Raw genomic sequence first — 14773 nt, 5'->3', positions numbered from 1 at the left:
TCATTCATGGGGTAGGATGGAGTTTTAACAGCTTCAGAAGTGCTAAGATATACTGAAACTCTAAGGAAAATATTGTGGGAGTGGGGGCAATAAAGTTTTTTACAGTGTTAAATCTTAGAGAATGATTGAAGTTCAGGAAGCTATTTAGTCTCATTCCCCAAATCCATCCCTGCAGTCCAACAACTTTTGTTCTCAGAGTCATACAGCACAGAAACAGGCCCTTTGGCCCAACTCATCCATGTCCACCAAGATTCCTAAAATGAACTAATCCAATTTGTCTGCATTTGCCCCATATCCCTCTAAATCGTTGCTATCCATGTACAAGTCCAAATGTCTTTTAAATGTTGTAATTGTACCCAACTCTATCACTTCCTGTAGATATACATGCTGCTACTTCTTCAGAATTCAAGGCTTTTAAAAAATATTAAAACTATCTCAACCATTATCTCTGTATTTTCCAGATTTGTGCAATTTGTCTTCATGGTCTTTGAATATGAATGTCACGACAATGACTTATCCAATTCCATTTTCAGAGTCACCATTAAACCCATCATCATCATCACACACTGTCAGGCAATGAATTCCAAAGCAAAGAATCTTATCCAAAATCAACAAACATTCTTTGATTTCGTTCAAAAAAACTGAAACTGCAAATTCAGCCTGTCAACAATGTTCCATGTATTATTGAGTGCACTTGTAATTTCTTTGTACATGGCTTCTAAATGTATTCATGAAGGGCTGGTGTTCTGTCCCACTTGCTATTCATCTGTCTTGGTCTGTTGTGGTGGGTGATGTCACTTTCAGTTCTTTTTCTGAGAAGTTGGTAAATGGGTCCAAATCGATGTGTTTGTAAATGGAGTTCTGGTTTGAATGCCAGGTCTCTAGGAATTCCCATGTGTGGCTTTGTTTAGCCTGTCCCAGGATGGATGTATTGTCCTATTCAAACTGGTGTCCCTTCTTGTTTATGTGTAAGGATACTAGTGATAGTTTGGTGGCTATTTGGCGCTCGTATATCCTGGTGGCTAGTTTCCTGTCAGTCTGTCCAATTTAATGTTTGTTGCAATCTTTGCAGGGTATTTTGCATATGACATTCATTCTGCTAGCTGTGGGTCCTTTAAATTCATCAGGAGCTGTCTCAGTGTGGTGATAGGTTTGTGGGCTACCATGACACCTAGGGGCTGGAGTAGTCTGGTCGTCATCTCCGAGATGTCTTTAATGTATGGCAGGGTGGTTAAAGTTTCTGGCCATATTGTGTCTTCTTGTTTAGGTCTATTGTGTAGGAATTGGTGGACTGTGCTTATTGGGTACCCGTTGATCTTGAATACGTTATACAGGTGTTTTTCCTCAGCTTCTCTTATTTCCTGGGTGCTGCAGTGTGTTGTGGCTTATTTAACTAATGTCGTGGTGCAGCTCCGTTTGTGGGTGTTGGGATGATTGCTACTGTACTTGAGTATTTGGTCAGTGTGTGTGGCTTCCCTATAGACACGGTTTGTAGCTCTTCATTGGCTTTGTGTTCTACTGTGACGGAATGTCATTAACAAACATATTGATTTGGGCCCCATTTACCAACCTCTCAGAAAATGAACCGGAAGTGATATCACCCACCACAACAGACCAAGACACATAAATAGCAAGTGGGACAGACACCAGCCCTTCACCGGAGGCTCACTGGTGCTGTTACCGAGTGTGGTGATGAAATGTCTGAGAACAAATCTACCAGGTCAGCGGGCAAACTTACAACCTGGGGATAGAGCTGGCATTAGCATTGAGAATGGCAAGTTAATAGCTGAAGTCAGAGTAAAGGAAAAAGAAATTAAGTCCAAAACGGAGTCGACGTGCATACATGGAGTATAATAAATAAGATATGAGAATTACAGATTGCCATGTGAAAATATGTGGTAATAACAGAAATTTGCTTAAGATATGGCAAGACTGGATTAAATATTTCTGGTAATCAAATAGGAGAGATAGTAGCAACGTCATCATAGTTTTGGCTGAGTAATAGGAAAGAGAGTAATGGTCAATGGATATCTTTCAGGCTAGAGCAATATTTGTAATGGAGTTCCCCAGGAACCTTTTGTTGATATATATATATATTAACAATCTGGATCTTGGTGTGCAGGGGATAATTTCAAAATTTGCAGATGACATGAAATTTGAAAGAATTTAGAAGGAAAATGGAATTCCAGAGGGACATTGTCGATTTCCAGAGGAACATTGACAAATTTGTCAAGTACACGGATAGGTGCTAGATGATGTTCAAAGCAAAGAAGTGTGACGTGGTGCACTTTGTTAGAAATAACACTGAAAGATAGCATAATAGGTACAACTCTAAAAAGGTTAACCTAACCCTATTGCAGGTATATGAGCAGAGGGACCTGGATGTCAGTGTGTGCTGATTGAAGGTGGCAGGGCAGCTGGAAAGAACAATCAACCACACAGTATTCTCAGCATTATTAGTAGGGTAATCAAATACAAGACCAAGGTGGTGATATTCAATTTATACAGTACACTTGTTAGATTTCAGCTGGACAGTTGTAAGTATCATATGAGAGGGAATGTGTGAATGTATTGGAGAGAGCGCTGTAGCAATTTACAAGAATGGCTCCAGAAATCAGAAATTTCCATTATGACAATAGATTGAAGAAGTTGGGATTATTCTCCTTAGAGAGAAGAAAGCTGAGAAAAGATTTGATAGAAGCTTTTAAAATCATGAGCATGCTGGACAGGGTAGATTGGGAGAAGCTTTTCCTGCTTGGGAAAGGAAAAGAATGAGAGCCATGCCACTAGACCCTAGTAGTCTGGTCTGATGATCAATGGTGCAGAGGAATGGCTGGTAGTTCTGTAACTGCCAGCCACTTTGCCAGAGTAAGTGCCATATCCTTCTCTCCAACGTCTCACATTTACCCTAGATCTACTACTGCACCCACCTCCTACCAAGGTTCATGATCTGCTAGTCTCACTACTACCTTCGACATCTTCCCTCACTCAATCTCCCCCCCAACTAAACCTCCCACACTAACATCGCTGTATGACCTCAGCGCTGCCTACTCACTTGTCTGAGAGACTAGCAATTGTGGAACCAATTTTCACCTCATTCAATTCCTCCCTTTCTCTGATTCCAAAATGCAACATTCCATAGGGCTGAAATGGCCCAGAGGCTCGAGGGGTGGCCAACACTTGATTCCTCAGTCTTAGAGTCATAGAGCTGTACAGCATGGAAACAGAATCTTTGGTCCAACCCGTCCATGCTGACCAGATATCCCAACCCAATCTAGTCCCACCTGCCAGCACTTGACCCATATCCCTCCAAACCCTTTCTATTCATAAACCCATCTAAATGCCTCTTAAATGTTGCAATTGTACCAGTCTCCACCAGATCCTCTGGCAGCTCATTCCATACACATACCACCCTCTGCGTGAAAAAGTTGCCCCTTAGGTCTCTTTTATATTTTTCCCCTCTCACCCTAAACCTATGCCCTCTAGTTCTGGACTCCCCCACCTCAGGGAAGATAACTTTGTCTATTTATCTTATCCATGCCCCTCATAATTGTGTAAACCTCTATAAGGTGACCCATCATCCTCCGACATTCCAGGGAATACAGCCCCAGCCTGTTCAGCCTCTCCTTATAGCTCAAATCCTTCAACCTTGGCAACTTCCTTGTAAATCTTTTGTGAACCCTTTCAAGTTTCACAACATCTTTCTGATAGGAGGGAGACCAGAATTGCACGCAATATTCCAACCCTATGAAGACAGAATCCTCACGGAGGATGACTGGAACCATCCTTGTGGGAATGCTGAGATATCATGTCCTGTCAACCAAGTACCACTTGTCATTTCACTGAGACCCTCGCACTACAATCAAAGACAAACAGCAAGGTCTGTCAGAGGTCACCACCTTGACCTCTGAGAATGACAGTCTGAGGCCAGATCTTTCACTTCCAACCTGATCCCCCTTTGACCTTGGCAGTTCAAGCTGAGGAGGGTTCATTTGCCTCTGACAAGAAGACTCTCAGCATACCTGGCCCATCTGGACACTAATGTTCCCAGGACTCCCCATACAAACCCTCAAAACCCATGCGCTCCATTGCAGAGTTGGCTCCAGCTGCAGAACCAGGGATTACACTGAGACAGTGGGCGGGAGACAGAGAAGAAAAACCTTTTGAGGACACGTTGATGGCACAGGTGATATTCCATGTTTGTATAAATATCATTACTTTGACTCTGTATCTATTTGTTTGACTGTCTGAGTGAATGCAATTATGCCAACATGATGTCTAACTTCATGTCCACAATAGTTATACCATGGATTATTATGTGTTAACTACCTGATGCAGCATGTGGGAGCATAACAAACAAGGCATATACAGGACAATGGATGCTGCTGACACCACTGTCTCTCATCTTATAACATCTGGATTCTTTCCCTAGCCTCTGTGTTCAAAGGTTTTGCTATGAATGAGGTTGCTCAGCAATGCCTGTGGCTGGGAGCTGTACAGCACATATGCAGCCAATGCATTACGATGTCTAGGGATTAGGAACCCCACAGGTCTGTATCCTGTACAGAGCATGGCACTGTGTAATGTTATTTCCCTTTACAGGCCTTCACATTGATGGTCCTCATGCAACTTTGAGAAGCTTATCCACCCACTTTGAGTGTTTTTACAGGCATTTTCCTTTTCAGCAGTGATCTTATGATGGATGGAAGATCGTTGCTGAAGCAGTTGAAGAAGGTTTTCTCTAGGATACTGGTCCGAGGAACCCTGCAATCAAGTCCCAGGATCATGACTGATGATTGACTAACAACTATAACCTCTTACCTTGTGTTTACTATGACTCCAACCAGTGGACAGTTTACCTAATTCCCATCGACAGTTTTTTCTAGGGTTTCTTGATGCCATACTCAGTTAAGATTGGGAGATGCCAGTGTTGGGCTGGTGTGTACAAAATTAAATCATCACACTGATCTTTCATCAGGTGGTTGTGGTTGTGTGATGTAATTGAAATTTAATATTGGTCTTTTTCAATATATAATTTCAGTTACATCACACTGTAAATTTTTGCTAAAAATTCTGTGTCTTACAATCTTATACTCTACAACCACCTGACGAAGGAGCAGCTCTCTGAAACCTGTGCTTCCAATTAAACTCGTTGGACTATAGCCTGGTGTTATGTGATTTTTAACTTTATACTCCATTAAATCATTGGAAAGAAGAAGACTAAGAGGGGATTTGATAGAGATATACAAGATGATCAGAGGATTAGAGAGGGTAGACAGTGAAAGTCTTTTTTCGAGGATGATGATGTCAGCTTGTATGAGGGGGCATAACTACAAATTAAGCGGTGATAGATTTAAGACAGATGTCAGAGGCAGGTTCTTTACGCAGAGAGTGGTAAGGGCGTGGAATGCCCTACCTGCTAATGTAGTCAACTCAGCCACATTAGGAAGATTTAAACAATCCTTAGAAAAGCACATGGATGATGATGGGATAGTGTAGAGGGACGAGCTGAGAATAGTTCACAGGTCGGTGCAACATCAAGGGCTGAAGGGCCTGTTCTGCACTGTATTGTTCTATGTTCTATGTTGTAAATGCTGCCTTGATGTCAACAGCATATTACCATTCGAGTTCAGCTGTTTTGTCCATGTTTCATTCACATCGGTAATAAGATTAAGAGTTGAGAGGCACTGGTAGATATATTTTCAAATCAACTTGTTCAGTGATGTTATTGCACCTCCCTCACAAGAGAAGGTGGGACTTGAACCCAGGATTCCTGGCCCAGAGGGCACTACTAATGTGTGACAATAACTTTTGGCCCTGATGGCTTTTTAACTGCCTAGGCCTGAGACTTCTGTGTCTAGGTATCTGTCTCTTCTTTTAAAACACTCCTTAAGTTTACCTCTTTGGCCAACATTTAAGCCATTTTCTTAATATTTCCTTTTGTGGCTCAGTATTCAATTTTGTTAGAAAATGCTGTCATAAAGTACCTTGGAATGTATTACTAAAAGTATTAAAAGTCATAAGTAAATTCAGCTTACCATTTATAGTTATAGGAGAAAGTGAGGACTGCAGATACTGGAGATCAGAGCTGAAATATGTGTTGCTGGAAAAGCGCAGCAGGTTAGGCAGCATCCAAGGAGCAGGAGAATCGACATTTCGGGCATAAGCCCTTCTTCAGGGCTTATGCCCGAAACGTTGATTCTCCTGCTCCTTGGATGCTGCCTGACCTGCTGCGCTTTTCCAACAACACATTTTTCAGCATTTATAGTTATACACTCATATATCTTATTTTTCTTTCTTCTAGTTACCCTTCTAATTTATCTGGAATTCTTATTTTTGAACATTCTTTAACGAAACACTTCAGAGCTTCTATCCAAGTTTTTATTGTCTCTTCATTTGTATTTCTCCTGTCCATTTACTTTTATGCACATTTTATTCCATAGTGTCTCTCTGTTCAATTCCATCCCCTGCCCTTTTCTGAAAGTAAAGAACTGCGGATACTGGAAATCAGAAACAAGAAATAGTAGAGACCTCACAGATGTTGTGCCTCCATATGACTGCAATCCATTTCTAACTTTAAAATGTATTATTGTTTTGTGAATTGGCTCTCTTCAGAAGACACTGTCTTTACCTGTGGCCACTCCAAAATACTTTTAGGCCACTCACAATGAATTTCGCCAACAAGCTCATCGACATAGTTGCCAGTGGATAACTGTAATTTTTCTAATCCCAAACTGAGCTCGGACTTTTCCCATTGCCATCTCCAGACAGGAGCCAAAAGCGGAGTGCGAACGGGATCAAAACATGGAGCAGCGCTCCGAAAGCTAGTGCTTCCAAATAAACAAGTTGGAATATAACCTGGTGTTGTGTGATTTTTTTTAACTTTGTACACCCCAGTCCAACATCGGCATTTCCAAATCATGATCAAAAGAATGAGTCAACAACTGGGCTAAACGCCTGAGGTATCCAACATGGCGCCTGCTCGTCAGAGGACAACAAACGGTAGCTGAACTGATCATTAACAGGTAACATCAGCTGCCTGTTTTTACAGAGTTTGTCTTTCGCATGTTTTGAATTGTAGGAATACGTTAAGAACGTGTGAGGTGTTTGCAGCCGCGATGCGCGCGATGGGGTGTTTCCTGCCACTGGAGCTCTCCAGGCAGGCCGTGCTCGCCTTTTGCTTGAGATTTAATCACCTGCTCGCACAACCCCAGCCTTTAGTCTTCATTAGCATAATTCATGAAAAAAAGGGGTAAGGTTTCCTTAATCTTCCATGAAATCTTAAAGGCAGAGTTAGTGCCCACGTTCTCCATGAGGGAGTGTGGAGATAAATGAACACAGCATTAAAAACCCACAACAACCAAAGCCATAATACTGTCCATCACTGCACCACCTTTTTTTTATTGTGTTAATTTAGAGCAAGACAGGATTGTGTGTTGTATCGCTTTACAGGTAATATCAGGACAAAGTGGTTCACAGCATTGTGGGAGATTAGAAATGTTGTTTTTGCAGATGGGTGAGGGGGTGTTGTGGGGGGAGGGGAAGGGGACATTATACAAACGGTCGCGGAATTCTTGTAGCATGTAGCATACTTAAGGCTAAGACTTTAATGAATATAGAGGGTCTTTTAAAGAAAATAGTTTTAAGCTAGGAAATAACTTTAAAGTGTTGTAGTTGACCACAAAAAGAAGCAGCAGGGGCATTTCACAATAAAGCTTATAGTATGATAAGAGAAACTGGATAAAAGAACAAACTGTAACAAACAAGGAACAAAGAATGCAGACAAGGACAGTAGGATGGCCAGATAAGAAAATAACGAGAGAAAAAAAAACAAGTCAGGTAATCGGCTTATGATAGGATGGGAAAAGGGAGGTGTGATTCCGCAACTTGTAAACTGAATAAGAATGCTAACAGGCTCTGTTTTCGCGCACATTTCTGCTTGATTGCAGAAGCGTCTGATACTTGCAAGGCTGTAATAAATTGTTCTTGTTTCCAAGGCTTTGTCTCAGGCTGATTTATGAGTGAGTTCTGTTTCTCACAATTGGGAGCTCGTCCGGGATCCAAAACTTTGACCGCTCGACACTCTTGGGACGACGGGGAAGGTGCACCTCGCCAATTTCGGAGATCTCCATAAGACCATAAGACATAGGAGTGGAAGTAATGCCATTCGGCCCATCGAGTCCACTCTGCCATTCAATCATGGCTGATGGGCATTTCAACTCCACTTACCCGCATTCTCACCGTAGCCCTTAATTCCTTGTGACATCAAGAATTTATCAATCTCTGCCTTGAAGACATTTAGCGTCCCTACTCCCACTGCACTCTGCGGCAATGAATTCCACAGGCCCACCACTCTCTGGCTGAAGAAATGTCTCCGCATTTCTGTTCTGAATTTACCCCCTCTAATTCTAAGGCTGTGTCCACGGGTCCTAGTCTCCTCGCCTAACGGAAACAATTTCCTAGCGTCCACCCTCTCCAAGCCATGTATTATCTTGTAAGTTTCTATTAGATCTCCCCTTAATCTTCTAAACTCCAATGAATACAATCCCAGGATCGTCAGCTGTTCCTCGTATGTTAGACCTACCATTCCAGGCATCATCCGTGTGAATCTCTGCTGGACATGCTCCAGTGCCAGTATGTCCTTCCTGAGATGTGGGGACCAAAACTGGACACAGTACTCCAAATGGGGCCTAACCAGAGCTTTATAAAGTCTCAGTAGCACAACGGTGCTTTTATATTCCAACCCTCTTGAGATAAATGACAATATTGCATTCGCTTTCTTAATCACGGACTCAACCTACATGTTTACCTTTAGAGAATCCTCAACTAGCACTCTCAGATCCCTTTGTACTTTGGCTTTACGAATTTTCTCACCGTTTAGAAAGTAGTCCATGCTTGGATTCTTTTTTCCACAGTGCAAGACCTCGCATTTGCTCACATTGAATTCCATCAGCCATTTCCTGGAACACTCTTCCAAACTGTCTAGATCCTTTTGCAGCCTCCCCACTTCCTCAGTGCTACCTGCCTGTCCACCTAACTTTGTATCATCGGCAAACTTCGCTCAAATGCCCCCAGTCCCTTCATCCAGATCATTAATATATAATGTGAACAGCTGCGGCCCCAAACTGAACCCTGCAGGACACCGCTTGTCACCGGCTGCCATTCCGAAAAAGAACCTTTTATCCCAACTCTCTGCCTTCTGTCAGACAGCCAATTCTCAATCTATACCAGTAGCTCACCTCGAACACCATGGGCCCTCACCTTGCTCAGCAGCCTCCCGTGTGGCACCTTATCAAAGGCCTTTTGGAAGTCTAGGTAGACCACATCCACTGGGTTTCCCTGGTCTAACCTACTTGTCACCTCTTCAAAGAACTCCAACAGGTTTGTCAGGCACGACCTCCCCTTATTAAATCCATGTTGACTTGTTCTAATCCGACCCTGCTCTTCCAAGAATTTAGAAACCTCATCCTTAATGATGGATTCTAGAATTTTACCAACAACCGAGGTTAGGCTAATTGGCCTATAATTTTCCATCTTTTGTCTTGTTCCTTTCTTGAACAAGGGGGTTACAACAGCGATCTTCCAATCACCTGGGACTTTCCCTGACTCCAGTGACTTTTGAAAGATCTCAACCAATGCCTCCGCTATTTCCTCAGCCACCTCCCTCAGAACTCTAGGTCGTAGCCCATCAGGGCCAGGAGATTTATCAATTTTAAGACCTTTTAGCTTTTCTAGCACTTTCTCTTTTATAATGGCAACCATACTCAACTCAGCCCCCTGACTCCCTTTAATTGTTGGGATATTAGGAGAAAGTGAGGTCTGCAGATGCTGGAGATCAGAGCTGAAAATGTGTTGCTGGAAAAGTGCAGCAGGTCAGGCAGCATCCAGGGAACAGGAGAATCGACGTTTCGGGCATAAACCCTTCTTCAGGATTGAGGAAAGTTTGTCCAGCAGGCTAAGATAAAAGGTAGGGAGGAGGGACTAGGGGGAGGGGCGTCGGAAATGTGATAGGTGGAAAGAGGTCAAGGTGAGGGTGATAGGTCAGACTGGGGTGGGGGTGGAGAGGTCAGGAAGAAGATTGCAGGTTAGGAAGGCGGTGCTGAATTCAATGGATTTGACTGAGACAAGGTGGGGGGAGGGGAAATGAGGAAACTGGTGAAATCCGAGTTCATCCCTTGTGGTTGGAGGGTTCCTAGGCGGAAGATGAGGCGCTCTTCCTCCAACCATTGTGTTGTTGTGGTCTGGCGATGGAGGAGTCCAAAGACCTGCATATCCTTGGTGGAGTGGGAGGGGGAGTTGAAGTGTTGAGCCACAGGGTGGTTGGGTTGGTTGGTCCGGGTGTCCCAGAGGTGTTCTCTGAAACGCTCCGCAAGTAGCTGGCCTGTCTCCCCAATATAAAGGAGGCCACATCGGGTGCAGAGGATGCAATAGATGATGTGTGTGGAGGTGCAGGTGAATCTGTGGCGGATATGGAAGTTTCCTTTGGGGCCTTGGAGGGAGGTGAGGGGGGAGGTGTGGGCGCAAGTCTTGCACCTCCTGCGGTTGCAGGGGAAGGTGCCGGGAGTGGAGGTTGGGTTGGTGGGGGGTGTGGATCTGACGAGGAAGTCACGGAGGGAGTGGTCTTTACGGAATGCTGATAGGGGAGGGGAGGGAAATATATCCTTGGTGGTGGGGTCTGTTTGGAGGTGGCAGAAATGATGGCGGATGATGCGCTGAACATGGAGATTGGTGGGGTGGTAGGTGAGGACCTGACTGCCCCGGCCGACCCATTGTCTCCGCCTGGTCCTGCCCCACCGAACCCATCTCCGCATACCTTGACACCGTCCTGTCCCCCTTAGTCCAAGAACTTCCCACCTAAGTTCAGGACACCACCCATGCCCTCCACTTGCTCCATGATTTTCACTTCCCCGGTCCCCAACGCCTTATTTTCACCATGGATATCCAGTCCCTGTACACCTCCATCCCCCATCACGAAGGATTCAAAGCCCTCCGCTTCTTCCTTTCCTGCCGTACCGACCAGTACCCTTCCACTGACACCCTCCTTCGACTGACTGAACTGGTCCTCACCCTGAACAACTTCTCTTTCCAATCCTCCCACTTCCTCCAAACGAAAGGAGTAGCCATGGGCACCCGCATGGGCCCCAGCTTTGCCTGCCTCTTCGTAGGATATGTGGAACAGTCCATCTTCCGCAACTACACTGGCCCCACCCCCCACCTTTTCCCCGCTACATCGATGACTGTAACGGCACCGCCTCGTGCTCCCACGAGGAAGTTGAACAGTTCATCCACTTCACCAACACCTTCCACCCCGACCTCAAATTCACCTGGACAGTCTCAGATTCCTCCCTCCCCTTCCTCGACCTCTCTATTTCTATCTCAGGCGACCGAATCAACACGGACATCTACTACAAACCGACCGACTCCCACAGCTACCTGGACTACACCTCCTCCCACCCTGCCCCCTATAAAAACACCATCCCATTCTCCCAATTCCTTCGACTCCGCCGCATCTGCTCCCAGGAGGACCAGTTCCAAAAACATACAACCCAGATGGCCTCCTTCTTCAAGGACCGCAATTTCCCCCCCGACGTGGTCGACGATGCCCTCCACCGCATCTCTTCCACTTCCCGCTCCTCCGCCCTTGAGCCCCGCCCCTACAACCGCCACCAGGACAGAACCCCACTGGTCCTCACCTACGACCCCACCAATCTCCATGTACAGCGCATCATCCGCCGTCATTTCCGCCACCTCCAAACGGACCCCACCACCAAGGATATATTTCCCTCCCCTCCCCTATCAGCATTCCGTAAAGACCACTCCCTCCGTGACTCCCTCGTCAGATCCACACCCCCCACCAACCCAACCTCCACTCCCGGCACCTTCCCCTGCAACCGCAGGAGGTGCAAGACTTGCGCCCACACCTCCCCCCTCACCTTCCTCCAAGGCCCCAAAGGAAATTTCCATATCCGCCACAGATTCACCTGCACCTCCACACACATCATCTATTGCATCCTCTGCACCCGATGTGGCCTCCTCTATATTGGGGAGACAGGCCGGCTACTTGCGGAGCGTTTCAGAGAACACCTCTGGGACACCCGGACCAACCAACCCAACCACCCTGTGGCTCAACACTTCAACTCCCCCTCCCACTCCACCAAGGATATGCAGGTCTTTGGACTCCTCCATCGCCAGACCACAACAACACGACGGTTGGAGGAAGAGCGCCTCATCTTCCGCCTAGGAACCCTCCAACCACAAGGGATGAACTCGGATTTCACCAGTTTCCTCATTTCCTCTCCCCCCAGCCTGTCTCAGTCAAATCCATCAAATTCAGCACCACCTTCCTAACCTGCAACCTTCTTCCTGACCTCTCCGCCCCCACCCCAGTCTGACCTATCACCCTCACCTTGACCTCTTTCCACCTATCACATTTCCGACGCCCCTCCCCCTAATCCCTCCTCCCTACCTTTTATCTTAGCCTGCTGGACAAACTTTCCCCATTCCTGAGGAAGGGTTTATGCCCGAAACGTCGATTCTCCTGTTCCTTGGATGCTGCCTGACCTGCTGCGCTTCTCCAGCAACACATTTCAGCTTGTTGGGATATTACTCATGTCTTCCACTGTGAAGACGATGCAAAGTACTTATTAAGTTCTCCTGCTATTTCCTTATCTCCCATCTCTAGGCTTCCAACATCAGTTTGAAATGGCCTAATGTCTACTTTTGCCTGTCGTTTGTTTCTTATGCATTGACTCCGACTCCCTTGCTTGTCATTTGCAGTTTGGGCGAGTACGATCCGGACGGAGACCCTGAAACAAGGCGGGCAGACGCGGCGGGTATGGTCAGGCAACTCTTGTGCACAAGACCCGGGTAGGGAAAGGTCTTAAAGGATGTATCCGGGCGACCGGGGACAGCGGTATTTGCTGCAGGAATTGCCGTGGGACGGGGCGCACCAAAATGTCCAGGTAACTCTGTGCACAGATCAAGGTAAGAAAAGAGACCTTTAAGTATTGCATTGGTGGTCGGGACGTACGAAAGTACGGGGAATTGGCGATATATAAAATTAAGCAAATGTCCATGGAAAACAGCCCGTGTCAGAAGGGCTAGTAGCTGAAGGGCTACTGAGGGTGCACTCCATAACTAACTTATGGCCAGACGTCCAGAAAAATATTCAATAGCTAGAGGAGTCTTTGCAGGAAACTCCAAGTGTCTGTGAGACACGGTGTCTGTGTGTGTGTGAGAGAGAGAGAGAGAGAAAAGAGCTGCACAGCTAATAGAAAGTTTAACCCTTTGTGATTCGGTTTGAATGCACATTTGTTTGTTGGTGATTGAATGTTTGTGCTTTGTTCCCTGGAGCTTGAGATCCGGGACTGTTTTGAATCTGATTTCTATGGAAATTTTAACATGATTTCTTTTAAGGTTCTTTTAAGGATTTTACAGATTATGAAATAAAATGTTAACTCCTGTTCTTTTTACAGGTCATGACTACCTTACTAAGAGTTTCTAACTAATTTCTTTTATCCTTACATAAAAGTGATTTATGGAGAACAGTTGAAGTCTCAAAAAGCATTTAATTGGTCAGATTAATCAGATGTGTAAGGTGTCTAGTCAGGACCCTGAAGGCGGTGTGGAAGAAGGTGACACCGGACCTCATTAAGATTAATTAAATTAGCAACAATGGGAGGCACGGGGAGTTGCCTGTGTAATGATCGATCTGTAAATAACATTAAAGGGGAATATATTCCGCCCGACAGTCCTTTTGAGAAAATGTTGGGTAATTGGGAACACAACTCCGGACGCGAGAGAAAGATAAGGCTACAATGATAAACTATTGTTGTTTCGTTTGGACTAGAGAAAGTATTAAGGCACCTGGTATTTTTTTGGCCCTAATATGGGTCCGAAGAGGATTGGCTGTGTCAAGATCTTAATATATATGTCAATTGGAAAGAACCGTGCAGTCAAAAAGAGTCTGATTATGTGGCTTGTTAGATAGGGAGCACGGGAGTAAAATTATGTCCCATGAATACGGAGGAATCGGGGAAAGAACAGAAAAAGAATGAACAAGGGAAGCCACAATGGGATCCCTTAATGTGTTTGCCGCCCATATATACTACCTCCCGGAACGAGCCTACAGCTCCCGAAGTAGAACCGAGTCCAGACACAGAAAGGGGAACGGACTCTGAACTAAAAGATGCAGAACCTGGGGGGGGGGGGGGCAGAGTCACTCGAGCCACCACATGTAAAGGAGGGGCAGAGATAATGGAAAATGTAAAATTAGGTTCCGATTGGGGAAGGTACAATCGGATATGTAAACGCTCCCTTAACTAGCAGTGAAGTTAAGGCCTTTAAAAAGGAAATGAAAAGTTTAATAGAGGATCCGGTTGGACTAGCTGAACAATTAGATCAATTCCTAGGGCCTAATTTATATACCTGGGGAGAACTGATGGCAATTTTAGGAACGTTATTTTCAGGGGAAGAACGAGGTATGATTAGGAGAGCGGCTTTATAGGAATGGGAAAAGAAGCACCCAGTTGGGGAAGAAGGGGCTCCAGCAGAACAGAAATTCCCAAATGTTGACCCTCATTGGGAAAATAATAACAGAGAAGATAGGGAGTCAATGCGGAATCTACGAGAAATGGTAATATTAGGAATTAAAGAGGCAGCACCTAGATCACAAAACTTTGTTAAGGCCTTTAAAGTACGACAAGAGAAGGATGAAACCCCTTCTGCATTTCTTAAAAGGCTCAAGGAGGCCACAAGGAAGTATTCGGGAATG

The 14773-nt window shown here is 45.1% G+C and overlaps 1 pseudogene across 1 annotated transcript in view; it reads left to right on the top strand.

The window, feature by feature from the left end:
• Positions 1-14773, top strand: part of LOC122562582 (syncytin-1-like) — a 30937-nt pseudogene that overhangs the window by 13574 nt on the left and 2590 nt on the right. The window contains exons 4-5 of the transcript XR_015761240.1: positions 6444-7025; positions 12778-12984. The product of XR_015761240.1 is annotated as a syncytin-1-like (transcript). The remainder of the gene's footprint in view (positions 1-6443; positions 7026-12777; positions 12985-14773) is intronic.

Source organism: Chiloscyllium plagiosum, unplaced genomic scaffold (assembly GCF_037043375.1).
Source record: "Chiloscyllium plagiosum isolate Xiang-an unplaced genomic scaffold, Cpla_swu_hap1 HiC_scaffold_24, whole genome shotgun sequence".
Taxonomy (NCBI): Eukaryota; Metazoa; Chordata; class Chondrichthyes; order Orectolobiformes; family Hemiscylliidae; genus Chiloscyllium; species Chiloscyllium plagiosum.
The sequence above is the reverse complement of the archived record's forward strand: the minus strand, read 5'-3'. Positions and strand labels throughout refer to the sequence as shown.